The sequence below is a fragment of the Heloderma suspectum genome, chromosome 7 (assembly GCF_057233095.1).
Source record: "Heloderma suspectum isolate Gila_16-S chromosome 7, 16-S_ref, whole genome shotgun sequence".
Classification (NCBI taxonomy): domain Eukaryota; kingdom Metazoa; phylum Chordata; class Lepidosauria; order Squamata; family Helodermatidae; genus Heloderma; species Heloderma suspectum.
This window is the reverse complement of record NC_139464.1, coordinates 17,545,260-17,560,643: the sequence shown is the minus strand read 5'-3', so window position 1 is coordinate 17,560,643 and position 15,384 is coordinate 17,545,260. Positions and strand designations below refer to the sequence as shown.

Genomic DNA, 15,384 nt, shown 5'->3' with positions numbered 1-15,384 from the left:
ATAGCCGAAATCAGCTGTCTAGCCATGAAAGCAGGGTGGTGGGAGCGAGGAGGAGATGTACTGCAGTGGATAGGTGGTCGCCCCCTGGATCAGAGGAGACTGGTGATCCCCATAGGATTGCTCTCTTGTTATTTTAATTATTTTAAAGGAATTGTGGGAGGCCAAAGACAAAAGGGGCCATGCCAAAATACCAAAACAATGAGACAAAGGGGTCAGGGAGAATGAGATCAAGGGTCAAATTGGACAGACCACTGTATTTTCAGTCTATGTCACTTTTGCATGGTTCACCACTAGGTTCATTCCATTCTGCTTCCACATTCAGCTGTGATTTTTTTTAATGCACAAAATCCATATTTAAAGAAATTCGCATTTAAACAGTTTTTTCTAAAATGGGTTTTCTATCAAAATATGCATTTTAAAATATATTTTAATACTTTCTGAGTCATGAATTTTGTTGCAACATGTGGAGAAGTGTGAAATCTGATGGATTTCTGACCAGCACACTGGTCTGTATGGTGTAGATCAGGTCAGTTCATATTGGAATTTGTGAAGATCAAATTCCTCAAAGCATCCCTATTTGAGGGTCATAGGAACAAATGCAGTTCTGCGGTTTCCTTCCTAATTATAATTAGGGTTTCTCTGGACACACAGTTCTTTCTGTCTTTATGAAAATATGGGCAAATTCTATGCCTAGTAAGACTTCTACTTCTTAGTGATATTATCAAAGTTCAGAAACAATTTCTTGGAAGGAAGAACACTGCTCCCCTGTCACGTGCCAGAGATGCTGGTTGTTGGTCAGTCGTTCAGTCGTGACCGACTCTTTGTGACCCCATGGACCATAGCACGCCAGGCCTTCCTGTCCTGCGCTCTCTCCCGGAGCATGCTCAAGTTCATATTCATTGCATCGGTGATGCTATCTAGCTGTCTCATCCTCTGCCGTCCCCTTCTCCTTTTGCCTTCAGTCTTTCCCAGCATCAGGGTCTTTTCCGGAGAGTTTTCTCTTTGCATTAGGTGGCCAAAATATTTGAGCTTCAGCTTCAGTATCTGTCCTTCCAATGAGCACTCAAGGTTGATTTCCTTTAGGATGGACTGATTTGACCTCCCTGCAGTCCAGGGGACTCGTAAGAGTCTTCTCCAGCACCACAGTTCGAAGGCATCAATTCTTCGGCGCTCAGCCTTCAGCTCTCACAGCCATACATTACTACTGGGAAAACCATAGCTTTGATTAGATGGACGTTTGTCGGCAAGGTGATGTCTCTGCTTCTTACTATGCTGTCTACGTTTGCCATAGCTTTCCTCCCAAGGAGCAAGCGTCTTTTAATTTCATGGCTACAGTCACCGTCTGTGGTGATCTTGGAGCCCAAGAAAATAAAATCTGTCATAGCTTCCATTTCTTCCCCTTCTATATGCCAGGAAGTGATGGGGCCAGATGCCATGATCTTAGTTTTTTTAAAGAGATGCTGGTACACACACATATATGCAAAGATGGGAACACACTGGAGTCCTGCCACTCCAGAATCCCACTGTCTCTCTGCATGACCTTCCAGCAGCTGGGGTGATCGTATAAAAAAATTCAGGAGGGCAGAGGTGGCAGACATCCTATCCTGGGTGGAGCTGCTGAAAACCACCTCCAAGGCGGAATTTGGCTGCATATACTAAGCTCAATCATATCAGCACTCAGCAAGTGATTCTGAGGCATCCACTGGGGAGTGGAGGGCATTTGCAAGGCCAGGCAGCATCGCTGGTACAGACTAGATCCACTTTTGTCTTGCCTGGCTTTCAATTTCTACATGCAGTATGAAAATAGGACATAGACAAGTGGACCTTCTCTTTTGTGTGGGGGTAATACCTTTTTGGCTACCTAAGCAACATTGTCACGCACAGCTTGGACGCTGGAATAGAGGGAATGATACAGTGTTATTTTTCATGTTATATTTGGAATGTTTCATGTCTCTGGAAGCCTCACCATTGTTAAACTTTTCCTGCTCTTCCTACTTTGCTTCAGTTTTCCATGCGTGAGTTAACATTTGCAGGCTGCTTGCTTTTCCTTTGTTTAGGGATTAGTTCTAGAAGGATTAAAATGGCCTTTAAAATGTAGCCAAGTTGCTCAGTGCAGTGGTCTCTTGCTGCTTGGCTAGAGACAGCGGTAGCTAATGTGCCAAGCTTGCAAGTCTGCAAAATTATTTATTAAGAACTGCTGGTGACAGCAATCTATAGGGTTGTGGTACCACCTCCTGGTTGGAGGATTGTAATGCGCGCAGTGCTGAAAATTTCTCTCATATTTTTTTCGACTAAATTTCAGAGAAATTCTCATGAATTGGGTTTGGGGTTCTTGTGCTTACCTTACTTATGAGGTGGCTGGGGAGTGTGCATGAGTGGCCTGTCTGCCATCATACAGTAATCTCTGTGGCAGCCTGTAGCTCCCTCAGTTTCCCGTACTTCAGTTAAAGCCATCGTGAGGAAGACACCATGAGGCAATTCCTCCCATGGGGCGGGGGGAGGGTTTCAGTTCAGAAAGTGCAGGCGGACTGGGAGGCTGCAGAGCAGTCTGAAGATGGGTAATAGAAAACACACACAGCACCGTTGGCCGCTTTGCAGTGATTAGGTAAGCTCCAAAATACCACCAAAAGACATTCAAAATTCCACCGCAAAAAAAGCGGAAGCCTCAACACAGTTGATGTTGTTGCCACCTACAGAAGCAGTGCAATAAACCAAAAACCCTTAGGAATAAAGAAAGAAGCTGTGTGCTACAACCCCTGCTGATAGTGAGCCCTATCTGTGAGAAACTATTGGGGAATTTCTCCTCCCCAAGGAGAAATTCAGGACCCATCTACACCTGGTTTTTACTCCAGGGCAGGTGCGAGTCAAGGTCCCTTGTGATAGATGACATCGTCACCACTTTGCCGCCATCCATGGTTTTTGCCCGGAAAATGCGGAGTTCCAAGGAGGCGTTTTGCTGCGATGTTTTTCATTTGCTATGGGTTTCCCTGCGCTTGTGAGCCATCTGTTCCTTCCCCAAACCGACTTCGCATTTTGCAGTGGGTGTGTTGTAGGCATCTGTAGTGCCTATGTTACTCCATGATGCCCCTTTACTCCCCCCATCCCTTTGCAGCTGCACAGTTACAGAGGCACAGAGTGGCATTTTCATCTATTTAATCACAGTTTTGCACATTTTTGCAGCTTCGTATCTTTGTAATGGTTGCTTTTGGACTCAGTACCCAAGGGCCGTGTGTGTGTGTGTGTGTGTGTCTTGGGGGAAGGACAAACATCGCTCCAGCCACCATTGAGGAGCAATGGCTAGGCATGTAGCCTCACACTTGTGGGCGCGAACCATTGCAAGAGTCTTAGGCTGGAGAACTGACAAACTGATGGTGCAGAAATGAAGGCACACAGAACACCCACTTTTTACCTAAAAAGGGACAGAAAGACACAGCAGAGCCCCTCAAATACAAAATAGCCACTGAAGTGTTGCACCCCCACACTTACGGGACTGCGCAGCTGTGCATTTCAGTATAATGGCAAAAAAAAAGGGCACAGCGAGTCTGTTAGGGAAGCGCGCGGTACACCGTGAGTGTATCTGAGGGGATGCTTTTTCGAAGCCGCATTGCTGCACAGTTGAGACAGGATGGGGGGTCAAAGTGGTGCCATGCAGATAGGGCCTCAGTGAAATTGTCCCCCCAATTGCTCTGCCCACAAATAGGCTGGAGAGCTTTGAGAGGCCATTTCTGCACAGCTCTAATTGTAATAGTGATGGATGCCCTAACAGCGATTGATTGACTAGCCAGAATATGACCATTCCGCTATCGCAGTACACAAACGCCACAGCGCTATGCATGTTTACTCATAAGTGAGTCTCACTGAACTCAGTGGGGATTCCTGCCAATGAAGCAAGCATTTGCTGTAAGATCATATAATTTATATGTTAGATTTTATAAATTATATTTTAGATAGATTATATATTATATATTGAGAGCCAGCATGGTGTAGTGGTGAGAGTGCTGGACTGAAAGCTGGGAGAACCAGGTTCTAGTCCTCACTCAGCCATGGAAGCTCACTGGGTGACTTTGGGCCAATCACAGACTCTCACCTCTAACCTACCTCACAGGGTTGTTGTTGTGAGGATAAAATGGAGAGGACGAGGATAATTTAAGCCACGTTGGGTTCCTTGCAAGAGGAAAAAAGGCAGGATATAAATGAAACAAACAAGCAAACAAGTTATATAACATGTAATATATGTTATATATATTTTTTGCAAGCTAAAAAACTAACTTCCTTGTTCAGCAAAGGTGATCAATGCCTGGGAGCAATCTTTCAGATGGTGTCTCCCACCAAAAGTACCTCGGTCTGAAGCTGAACCCTGACAAGACCGAGGTACTTTTGGTGGGAGACAAGAGGAGGCTGGGGGATGTTGACCTGGTGTTGAATGGGGTACAGCTACCCTTGAAAGACCAGGTCCGCAGCCTGGGGGTCATTTTGGACTCCCAGCTGTCCATGGAGGCTCAGGTGTCAGCTGTGAGCCGGACAGCGCTGTATCAACTCCATCTGATACGGCGGCTGCGCCCCTTCCTTCCTGACCATCTGCTCCCATCGGTAGTACATGCCCTGGTCTCCTCTCGTTTAGACTACTGTAATGCGCTCTACGTGGGGTTACCCTTAAAGACGGTTCGGAAACTGCAGCTGGTACAGAACGCGGCGGCTCGCCTGATTAAAGGCAGCTGCCGGCGAGATCACATCACTCCAGTGCTGAAGGAGTTGCACTGGTTACCAGTTGTTTTCCGGGCCAAATTCAAGGTGTTAGTTTTGACCTTTAAAACCCTATATGGTTCCGGCCCAGCCTATCTTAAGGAGCGCCTCCAGCAGCACCAGACAGGCCGCTTAACAAGATCAGCCTCGGATGGCCTTCTCTCTGTCCCATCAGCCAGGACAGCTAGATGGGTGGGGACGAGGGAGAGGGCCTTTTCTGTGGTGGCCCCCACTCTGTGGAACTCCCTCCCTAGGGAACTCCATCATGCCCCCTCTTTAATGAGCTTCCGTCGTGCATTAAAAACGTTGTTGTTCAGGCAGGCATTTGGGGTGGGTTAGGGTATTTTAGAAAATGTTTTTATTGTAGAATTTTATTGTTTTAAACTGTTTTTATTGTATGTTGTACATCGCCCAGAGTGGCTGGGTGACCAGCCAGATGGGCGATTAATAAATTTAATAATAAATATAATATATAAATAATACCCATCGGACTTTCCTGGACAGGAAGGGGCATAAGAGGATTTCCTGTTCGAGCCTTGCTTGAGTGCTACAGTCGTGTGCCGCCGGTATTCTTTGGTTGATTTTTCATCCTGCCTTTTGCCTTATTCTTTGACTCTGCATCCTAGTTTGTGTACTTCAGTCTTGACATGCTCTTCAGTCCTGATTTCTGGCCAGTGGAGGCTGGCGGCTCCAATGTTAGTGGGGCTAGAAATCCGCTCCGGGTTTCTGTCAGAACCAGTCAGAATTCTAAAAGAGCTATCCAAGGTGCTGAACCCTGTGGTTCTGACTGAAACCCAGAGTGGATTTACAGCCCCACGGACAACAGAGCCAACAGCCGCTGCTGTTTCTGGCTTTTCCCCAGGGCTGGCTCCATGTTTGTGGCAACCCTCTCTGTTGCCCCTCCTCAATGTTGTGCTCCCCCAGCCTGAAGGGCAGGACTTTACAGCAGATGTCCAGGGCCTCATTCTGAAGAATGAGCAAAAGGGCCTCCAAATGCTGCAGAACTGCGGTACCACATTCTGACATAAGGGAAGCAAAACATATTACCGTCTAAAAAGCCCCCCCCCCATTAGACTACAAAGTCCGGAGTGAAAAACTACCTAACTGACAGCCAGTGTGGCATAGTGGTTAGAATGCTGGACTGGGTCCTGGGAGATCCAGGTTCAAGTCCCCACTTGGCCATGAAGCTCACTGGGTGACTTTGGGCCAATCACTGACTCTCAGCCTAACCTACCTCACAAGGTTGTTGTGAGGATAAAATGGAGGGTTGGAGGATCATGTAAGTTGTCTTGGTCCCGTGCAAGAAGAGAAAAGGTGGGATGTAAAAGTAATAATAAATAAAACTAAAATAAACATAAAAACTGCCCCACTCCCGCCGTTGTTGGGTGCCCTCTTTTTCTTTTACCTCCCTTGCTCCTGCCCCTTACTGGACCCCCCCCCTCCGTCTGCCTGTCTCTTTCATTCTCTTTCTCCCTTGCTGGGCTTTCTCCCTCTCTTCCCCTTCCCCTCGCTTGACGCACGCTGGCTCGCAAGCTCTTCCTTTCTCTCCCCATTGGTGGTCTGGGGTGCCAAAGCCTTCCCAGGGAGCCCTGCAGGCAAGACTGGTAGCGACGGGTGGGGCAGCAATGAATTGCAGTGGTAAGGTGGCCACTGATGGATCACCAAAGAGAGGAAATGCATTGCCAAACGTGAGGACAGAAGAGGGCGCTGATTTGCATACACTGTGCATATGCTGATTTATAGAGATAGATGCAACTTGGGAAATTATTACTATAATTTAAATAGAAATGCAGTACATCTCAGCATACTGCCCTATGAGGAGAGACTGAAAGAACTGGGCATGTTTAACCTTGAGAAGAGAAGACTGAGGGGGGGGGGGTATGATAGCGCACCTTAAGTACCTGAAAGGTTGTCACAGACAGGAAGGCCAGCATCTCTTCTCCATCATCCCAGAGTGCAGGACACGGAATAACAGGCTCAAGTTCCAGGAAGCCAGATTCTGGCTGAAAATCAGGAAAAACTTCCTGACTGTCAGAGCAATACGACAATGGAACCAATTACCTAGGGAGGTGGTGGGCTCTCCCACATGGGAGGCATTCAGGATGAATCTGGACAGCCATCTGATGCTCTGACTTGGATTCCTGCATTGAGCAGGGGGCTGGACTTGACGGTCTTATAGGCCCCTTCCAACCCTACTATTCTACGGTTCTATGATTCTGTGACCTCTGTGCCCTGTGATGTTGAGGAGCAACAGTTCTTATGGTTCTTTATCTTTAAACTGTATTCTACTGGGCAGCCCTTCAAGTAGAGGACAACTTCAAATACAGGATGGTCCTCTGTAAAAGAGAGCACATGACCACCCTGGGCTGCACCGAGACAAATGCCAGACAGCTGCTGCAGCTGCCTGTAGCTAAGTCGCTATTTGAACTCCCCCACAATTAGATTTTATTTAGCATCGCGCTGTGTCACAGGCGGGTCCAATGGGCATTGTGTGGGGGATTCAAATGGTGGTTCTCTGCAGAAGCCATCCAGCCATCTAACCAACACTGGAAAGTTGCGCTCATGCCCTGCTTGTGGGTTCCCGGTCAACAGCTGGTTGGCCACTGTGTGAACAGAATGTTGGACTAGATGGACCCTTGGTCTGATCCAGCAGGGCTCTTCTGATGCTCTTCTGAAAAAGATTTAAAGGGGCCCAGCCAGGTCGAGGCAGGTGTTAGAGGTGGTAGGCCTTGGGGCCCTAGCGTTTGCCTGGCCATGCCATGTATTGACGCCGGGCCTGGTTTCATCCCTCAACTCCGAGCCCCTGGCCCACTTCTTGGCTCTTTTCTCTGGTCCCCAGATCATCTCAGACTGCTGCCTGCAATAACTAGTTTGCAGTGGAGTCACTGGGGTAAAGATTAAATTTGCTTGTGCTTACAAGGTTTTTATACTGTTTTTATAGGATTTCAATGAGTGTGTGTATTTATATATTACACACACACACACACAGCTTTTCTATTTGTTTTTGGCATCTTTATGCGTTTTTATCTTGTACGCTGCCTTGAGAGGGGTCTACCCTTAAAAGCACCCTAAAAATAATTTTAAATAAAATAAAGGAATAAATACAGAGTGCCCCTGGAAAAGACCCTAATCCAAAAGGTGTTGGCCTCAGTACAGTACATTTCTATGCACCTAGAGGTTTTCTTTCCTCCCCACCCCACAATGCGAAGAGCAACAGGAAGTACTTGATAGAGAAACAAATAAGTAAATAGACCCCAGGATGTGAGTTGAATGAACGCCAGCCCTCAAAGTTTAGTGGTTAAACAAATGCAACAATAATATAAATGATCAGAAGAACCACCAATGGAACACCGAGGTGCTTCCGAGAGAGGGCTGGTCTGCAGTTCCAAGGATGAGGTCAGCCTGAACAACACCATCTCAAGCACTAGTTCAATAGACATTTGAGATGCAGGCTCTTAATTGGGGTGTCAGGAGCAAGCTGGTGACAGTCCGGAAAGTTCTTCACACAGGGAAGGCTGCCACGTGCAGTTCAGCACACAGAGCAGCTGCACAGGGCCAGTATCAAGGGTTGGCATGGCCAGGTACCTGCCAAGGGCCCACACCCCGGCAGGGGCCCACTGACAAGAGCCCCCTGGAGTTGCTCCTACTTTTTCCCAGTCCAAACTGCTTGTTCGCCTGCCTCTTGCTCTGGCCCAAACAATGGTGGTGGTGAGAAGAAGGAGCAGTGGATGCCACTGCTCACTTGCTCTTTGGCTCTCTGCCTGTCAAACGAGCAAGTGGTGGCAATGATGAGAAAGAGGAGGAGGAGCAAGAGCAGCTGGGGATGATGGTGGTGAAAAGGTCGACTCACCGACAGAGGGGGTTCATTGAGGGTTTCTTACCCAAGGACCCTCAAAAACCTGAAGCTAGCACTGCAGCTGTACACAGATCTAGAAGCTCCAGACATGGGGAGATGCTCCTCAAATGCTATTCCCTGCCCACCCTGCCTCTTTCAGTGGCCACAGTAGGGTTAGGGTAATACTTCTTACAGAAATGCCACCATGGGATGAGCAAGCTTTCAGATTCTCCTGAATTCTTCTTCAGGACCAGCACAGTTCCTTTTGGCTGTCATGGTTCAATTGTTTTCCTAGCTAGAGAACAGACATATCTTAATCCAGTGGTTTGCCAACTGTTTTCCAGGGAAACATGAGAGACCTCAAAGACAGCATGCCCTCCATTCCTGACCTTCCCTTTCAATGTGCAACCTGAGGAGTGATTTATCCACATTCTATGTTGCACTCTGGGTTGATGTGGGGCAGTCAGGGCGAGCTCCAGGTGTGAGGGGACCTGGGCAAAGTGCCTTCTGGTGGGCTCCCTCCTCTGTCCATGGATCCTGATGAGCTCCCCTGGCAGCATCAGTGCTCCAACCACAGTCAGGCTAGGTGGTGTAGCTCTGGGGCATTGTGGGAAATCAAAATGGCAGCTGGGAACACCTGGCCAGGATTTTTGAAAAGGGGAAACCAGGGCAGACATCAGTAGTGGCCCCTGCCAGGACCCCAGCAGCTACCTAGGGATACCAGATGAAGATGGGGCATTGTGAAGCTCAGCAGGCCAGGTCTGATGAGCAGAGTTTGTGTCATACATGCTGCCAAAGTCTTCTACGGTGTGGTGGAATTCCATGGGTGACATGTAGGTCTTTCTGTAAAGTCCATCCATGAGCACTCTGGAGTAGCTGGTTTGGATTCTGTCAATGGTGTAGTGGCCAGTTTTGAAGAGCAGGTGCTCATCACGACAGACCCTATAGCCATGCCTCAAAGCAGAATCCAGAAATTGTTGATCCATATCAACAAACCAGTTCTAGCAGTTTCCATCTCCACCAGGAACAGGTCTTCTGTAAACCTAATGGCTCTCAATTGCCCATTCAAGACCATGCCATCCCAAAGTACTTTACATTACAACAAAGAACAATACATAGTTGCTTGGAAAATGTCCCCCGCCGCCCTCCCAGCTACTGTGAGGATTACAGCTAAGCTCAGAGGGAACAGGGGAGTCTGAGAGGGGAGGCAGATGACAACAGCATCCCCGCAAATGACCAAGTGCCAGGGCTGTGCTCCTGTGAGCCCTGGCTTCTCTACACCACTGGATTATGTGAATGCAAGTGGGACATTGTGCTTCTCTGCTTATCTATTTCTCCAGTGATTGGATGGATACCTGTCAACATGAGAGAGGTTTCCCAGAAGCAAATAGTTGGAAGACCACTGTAAACCATGGCTGCAGAACTATTATGAAATTTATTTTGTGACGTTTGGGAAATAAAGCATCCAGCTTGCACCTGAGAAGGGTGGACTTTCACTGCCCTATCCCAAGCTCTCCTGCCCTCATAACTTCCCCAACCCCTGCAGGGCTCCTAAAAACAAACAGCTCATTGATCCCAGAGGTTGGTCCGCTAATGTTTGAGAGGCCACTGATATAAGAAAAACAACAGTAATGCCTAAATATTTTCCTGGCCTTTACCCTACCCTCAAATGCTTTGCAGTTAAAAATAGAGATACATTGCCATTCTTATGTTTACATCAGTGATGAATGCCCCCTCCCCCAGTACCCAGCTCCAAGGCTGATTGCTGCCAGCTGTCCGCTGTATTCATGTCTTTGGCAATACCCAAAAATCAATAGCTGATCTAAAAGCAAACAGTGTCTTTGTTCTTTTGGTTGAAGACATACTGGAAATTTGTATGGGTCCTATAAGATGTGCTCAACACTTCAAAATGTACCTCATTGGCTGCAGCACATATGAAATGGCTACCTGGGCAGTACATGATGCCACAGTCTTCATGTGCATCCATTCACATGAAAATGCACCAGAGACAAAATGCATACACATGCACAACCTTCAGAGATTTAGGGCGCAATCCTAAGTAGATAGGTGGCCGCCCCTGACCTCAGAAGCGACTGCCTACCCAAAGCAAGGCAGGAGAGGAACGGGGGGATTGTTCCCTCCACACCTCTCCTGCCTTGCTCTTTTTCATTAGTCAGCTGTTTTCGGCTGTCTAGAAGCGGGGCGGCCGGCCAGGAGAGGAAGCTGCTGTACAACACATTGGATGTGTCATACGCACAGCTCCTCTCTCCCTGCCCCGGAACGCCCCCAGCCCCACCCCTTTTCAGTCGTTCTGCTCTCGTCTTCTGAGAGTGGAGGATGGGGCTTCTCCACGCTGCCTCTGAGGCAGCGCAGATGAGGGGGGAGGTCAGCTTTCCAGGAACTGACCTTGGAGTGCAGGGTCTCCTCTGAAGTTGGTTCCCGGAATAGAGCATATCCTATGGTCTGCTAGACAGTGTCTAGTGGGCCAAAGGATTGCTCTCTTAGGGTGTCTAAACATATACATATATATACATATACATGTTTAGACAGAAAAATGTCCTACAGCTACCAGCATTTCCCAGCCAGCCATGCATAGGATTGTATTCTTAATTTATGGTGGGGTCAGGGGGATGGAATGACATAGGAAGAATACCAAAATGAGCAAATATGGGTTTTTCTTCTTTCTGCAGTTTTAAACTAACTGACCTACTTTGATTTTCCTGGAATAATATGCAGATGAGAATGCAGTTATATTTCAGATTGTACACTTGTCCAAATTTTCTCAGCTGAAAATCTATACTTTACAAGGGACATGGATACAAAACATGTATTTTATGGAAACTGCATACAAAATGTGCATGTTTTGGGGGGAAATGCAAACAATTCGAATGCAATATTTTGTGTTTTAAAACTAATGAGATGGAATGGATTTATTTTATTATATTATATTTTGTGACACTTCTGATCTGTCCAGTAACTAATGTTCTCTGGCCAGATTTATGATTGAGCACATGAAAACTGGCATGTACTGGAAATAGAACGGCCAAGTGCCAACGCTGGCATGGACTGGAACTGACCTGTTGATCCTTAACTCAGAACAACAAACAGGGAGCATAATTTACCAAGACTGTCAGGAATTTGGGACTGTCCCTGAGAAATAAGTACATTTGGAGCAAAATTGTTCCTTTCCCCGCTAATTATTTCATTCTCTCCCCTGTTTCTAGAAACACCATTTCTCCCTTCCCTGCCACATTCCCAGACAAAGCTAAGTAAATCCTAGCACTGAAATCAGTAAAATACTCTAAATGAAACAGTTTACATTTTAGAACACTGAGCTGCAAAGGGTTTTTTAAAGCTGAAAATACCGCCTTTGCCATTCTTGTAAGTCAACTGTCTTTCTCTGAAGTCAATAAGGGGACGTCTCTGGAGTAAGAGGTTTGAATCTTCTAGATACACAAGAGACATTCTGCTCCCTCCCCCCACCCCTTTATTTTTTCAGGGATTGGGTGGATACATCTTTTTATGATCTTGGATCAAATGAAGAACAAACCACTGGAAACAAAGAATGTTTTCTGTCTCCAAACAAATTACGGGGTGTTTTCAAAGCAAGGTCACAAACATGGCATGATTATGTCCAGAACATTTTCTACCTAGATCGTTTTTATACCGTAGAGAAATGTGTTGATTTCCTGTCCAGGCATGAGTGGGGGAAAGACAGGCAGGGGATTACACAAGAAGACCTAAATAGGATGTTTTCCCCTCCCATTTGCTTAGGGAGTTGGAAAAGTTAATGATTTCTGATATGGACCTCAGTCCACCTTGTTTTAGGAGAAAATGCTGCACACTACATTGTATCAAATGATGCCATAGCTGTGTAGAGCTGGACCCGCAACCCAGGTAGGCTAACTTTTTCTCCCTATTGAGCATAATGGAGCGCATTGATTATCACTGGACATATTGCCAGGGAATTGGTGCTAAAAGATACTTAATGGCACATGTGGTTTAAGATGACAGGTTTGTAGCATTGCTTTGTGGGTTCAAGGGAAGAAAGACAGAACAATGGGCTAGTTCATGTCTGCATGTTTATCGCTGGATGTGCAATCATGTGCTGACCTCCTACTGGAGAATTCTTGGCAGTATGTGTGTGACCTGCCTCTACCAAAAAGTAGCTTGGGTTGCCAACTTTTCAGCCAGCCTCTGTATGTATGTATGTATGTATTTATTACATTTATATCCCACCCTTTTTCCTCCTTAAGGAACCCAAGGCAGCATACATAGCCCTCCTCCTCCTCCTCCTCCATTTTATCCTCTTAACAAGAACCCAGTGAGGTGTGTTGGGCTGAGAGTCTGTGACTGGCCCAAAGTCACCCAGTGAGCTTCCGTGGCCAAGTGGGGACTAGAACCCGGATCTCCCAGCTCCCAGTCCAACACTCTTGCCACTACACCACACTGGCTCTGTAGCTCTGTCTGTCCTCTGTGCTGGTTAATCTCTCATGGCTGGTTTGCACACAGAAACGGGGTGACTGGCACACCTGGAGTGCTCCCACTCACTGTTCCAGTCAGTCAGGTATACCCTCTTTCAAGGTATTCCATTCCCCTGACCCACCTGTTTTTCCTTTTTCTCCCTCCAACCATCAGCCAATATTAGGGTGGCCTCTTATGAACTGCCAAAAAAAGAGGAAAGGTGTCACCAAAAAGGAGGACAAAAAAAGGACACAAACATGCATATGCTAAGATATATGTATAGATGCAACTTTAGGGACATCTATTATAAATTAAATAGAAATACAGGACATCTCACCATAATGTGGAAGACTGTGACCAGGTGAGCTCTGTGCCTGCTTGTTCTGTCTGCCATGTAGGTGTGAGCTGTTGATGGGCAATTGTCCGTATGTTTGTTTATCTTTAAATTGGCCTTTGACTGGGCAGCCCTTCAAACAGAGGACTGTCCTCTGTAAAAGCATCAACTTTCTGTGGCCACTTTGCATGCTCAGGCTTCCTTGGGCTGTTCTGGGTTTCCCTCCCCGACACTTAGGTTTCCCTAACCCCAAAGTTAGTTTGTACTTTTGCAAACTTCAGGATTCTCCTGAGCATACTGATATCTTCCTTTGGTGCACGGTTGATGCCATTTGGCTGCATAAGCAATGACCCTCGTGCCTGAATATCAGAAATAGAAGAGATTGATTTCAGGATGTCTGTGATGCCTTTTAAAAAATACTCAAGGCTAACAAGGTACAAACATTTCAAACAATAACTAAAACCATACCAAACCAATATATAAAAAGTACAATGAAAAGGACAAGATCGGTGCAGAAACCCAGTACAAATCAGAGATCAGGTTCATAGATGAAATGATATCTTAAAGAGCCTGATGAAAAAGAACCATCTTGGCTGCTTGTCAAAAGGCAACTAGGAGAGCTTGTCCACTGTCTTGGTGCCACCAGAGAAAAGGCCCTGTCCTCATGCCCACACATTGTACTTCAGAAGCTGTGTGTGGGGAGGTGGGGAGACATGAAGCAGGGCTCCAGGAGATTACCTTAAGTAGGGCTGTGAATGGACCCCCTGCTTCACTTCGGATGCCAATTCGGATCCCATCCATTTTGACTCAGATCTGAATCTGAAGTGAGATTTGGATATCGGAATCACTCGTTTTTGGCATTTTCCCATTGACTTGCATGGGAAAACACAAATGGCCATAACATTTTCAGTTTTCAAGATAAATACATGAAATCTGGGGAACTCTCAGCCACTATGGAGGGGTGTCCATAATTTCATACAATTTGGCCCAGTAGTTTTTGTGCTAGGTGCAGGTGGAATTTGATTTTTTCCACAAAAACTCTCAAAGCAAAGAGCTATAACTGTTCACTGCTTGCACAGAAGTGCATGGCATTTGGGGAACTCTCAACACCCCTGGAGGGGATTCCATCTGCCAAATTTCAGATAGTTTGGCCCAGTAGTTTTTGTGCTAGGCACAGGTGAAATGTGCTGTTTTCAGAAACTCAAACCAAACTAAAAAGGGATAATACTCAAAGAAGACAGGTGTGTTGAAATGGAGGAGGGCACTGTCCCTAATTTCTCCTGTAGGTTTCTTTGTAGTGCAAACAACCCCTTTCCCCTAGTACTCCCTATTCAGAATCACAGTCAATGACCTCAGGCTCTCTTTGGCTGAATTTGGAATGCACACATTACCTGGTAGGCACGCTGGCAGAGTAGTTTTTTTTTTTTAGTGATGTGTTTTTGTTTTGTTTTTTAGCACACAGAAAATGAATATTTTATATTTATTTTATATTTTATTTTTATTCTTTTAGCCATACCACACCTGCCAAATTTCAAACAGTTTTTAATTAAAGAAATGAAGCAACTGAACTGAAGAAGCTGAGGCTGCACATCATTATCCAGTTGGTGATCTAGTAGGGTGCTAGAAACCTCCATCCATGCTTCCCCCACCCCATCTCCTCCATGGTGGCCTGCCTAAGCCTCTTGGGGGTGAGAGACGGAGAGCTTGCAGGCGTTCTGGCACTGCCAGCCTTCTGCTTGCCCCTGCTGCCGGCCTGCTGGGACGTGGGGGCCTCTTCTCCGAGCAAGGCCGATTGGTGCTGCCTCCTCAAGTGCAGGAGCAGGCTGCTGGTGCTGTGGTGCCCCGGCTGTTTCCCCCTGCTCAGAGATGCCTTGCAGTGGCGGCACATGGCAGTGCTGGGATCCACTCCCACCACAAAGTGGTTCCACATGACGCTGCCCTGACGTTTCTGTGGAGACAGAGACTGCCTGCCTTGAGTCTCGGGGGTCACCACATGAGCAGGGGGAAC

The 15,384-nt window shown here is 46.7% G+C and overlaps 1 protein-coding gene and 1 long non-coding RNA gene across 9 annotated transcripts in view; one reads left to right on the top strand and one right to left on the bottom strand.

The window, feature by feature from the left end:
* Positions 1-15,384, top strand: part of LOC146339367 (solute carrier organic anion transporter family member 1B3-like) — an 84,500-nt gene that overhangs the window by 3,582 nt on the left and 65,534 nt on the right. For 5 of the 8 annotated variants that reach the window (XM_084809185.1, XM_084809181.1, XM_084809178.1 and 2 more), the window contains exon 1: positions 12,420-12,475. The exons of the other annotated variants lie outside the window; for them this stretch is intronic. The gene's annotated coding sequence lies outside the window, so the exon portion shown is untranslated. Of the gene's footprint in view, positions 1-12,419; positions 12,476-15,384 lie in introns of those variants that run through there. 8 annotated transcript variants of the gene reach the window in all.
* LOC146339368 (uncharacterized) lies at positions 237-13,436 on the bottom strand. The gene is made up of 3 exons (XR_014784233.1): positions 13,380-13,436; positions 13,185-13,242; positions 237-1,201 (listed from the first exon to the last, which is right to left on the bottom strand). It is a non-coding gene; the product is annotated as an uncharacterized LOC146339368 (long non-coding RNA).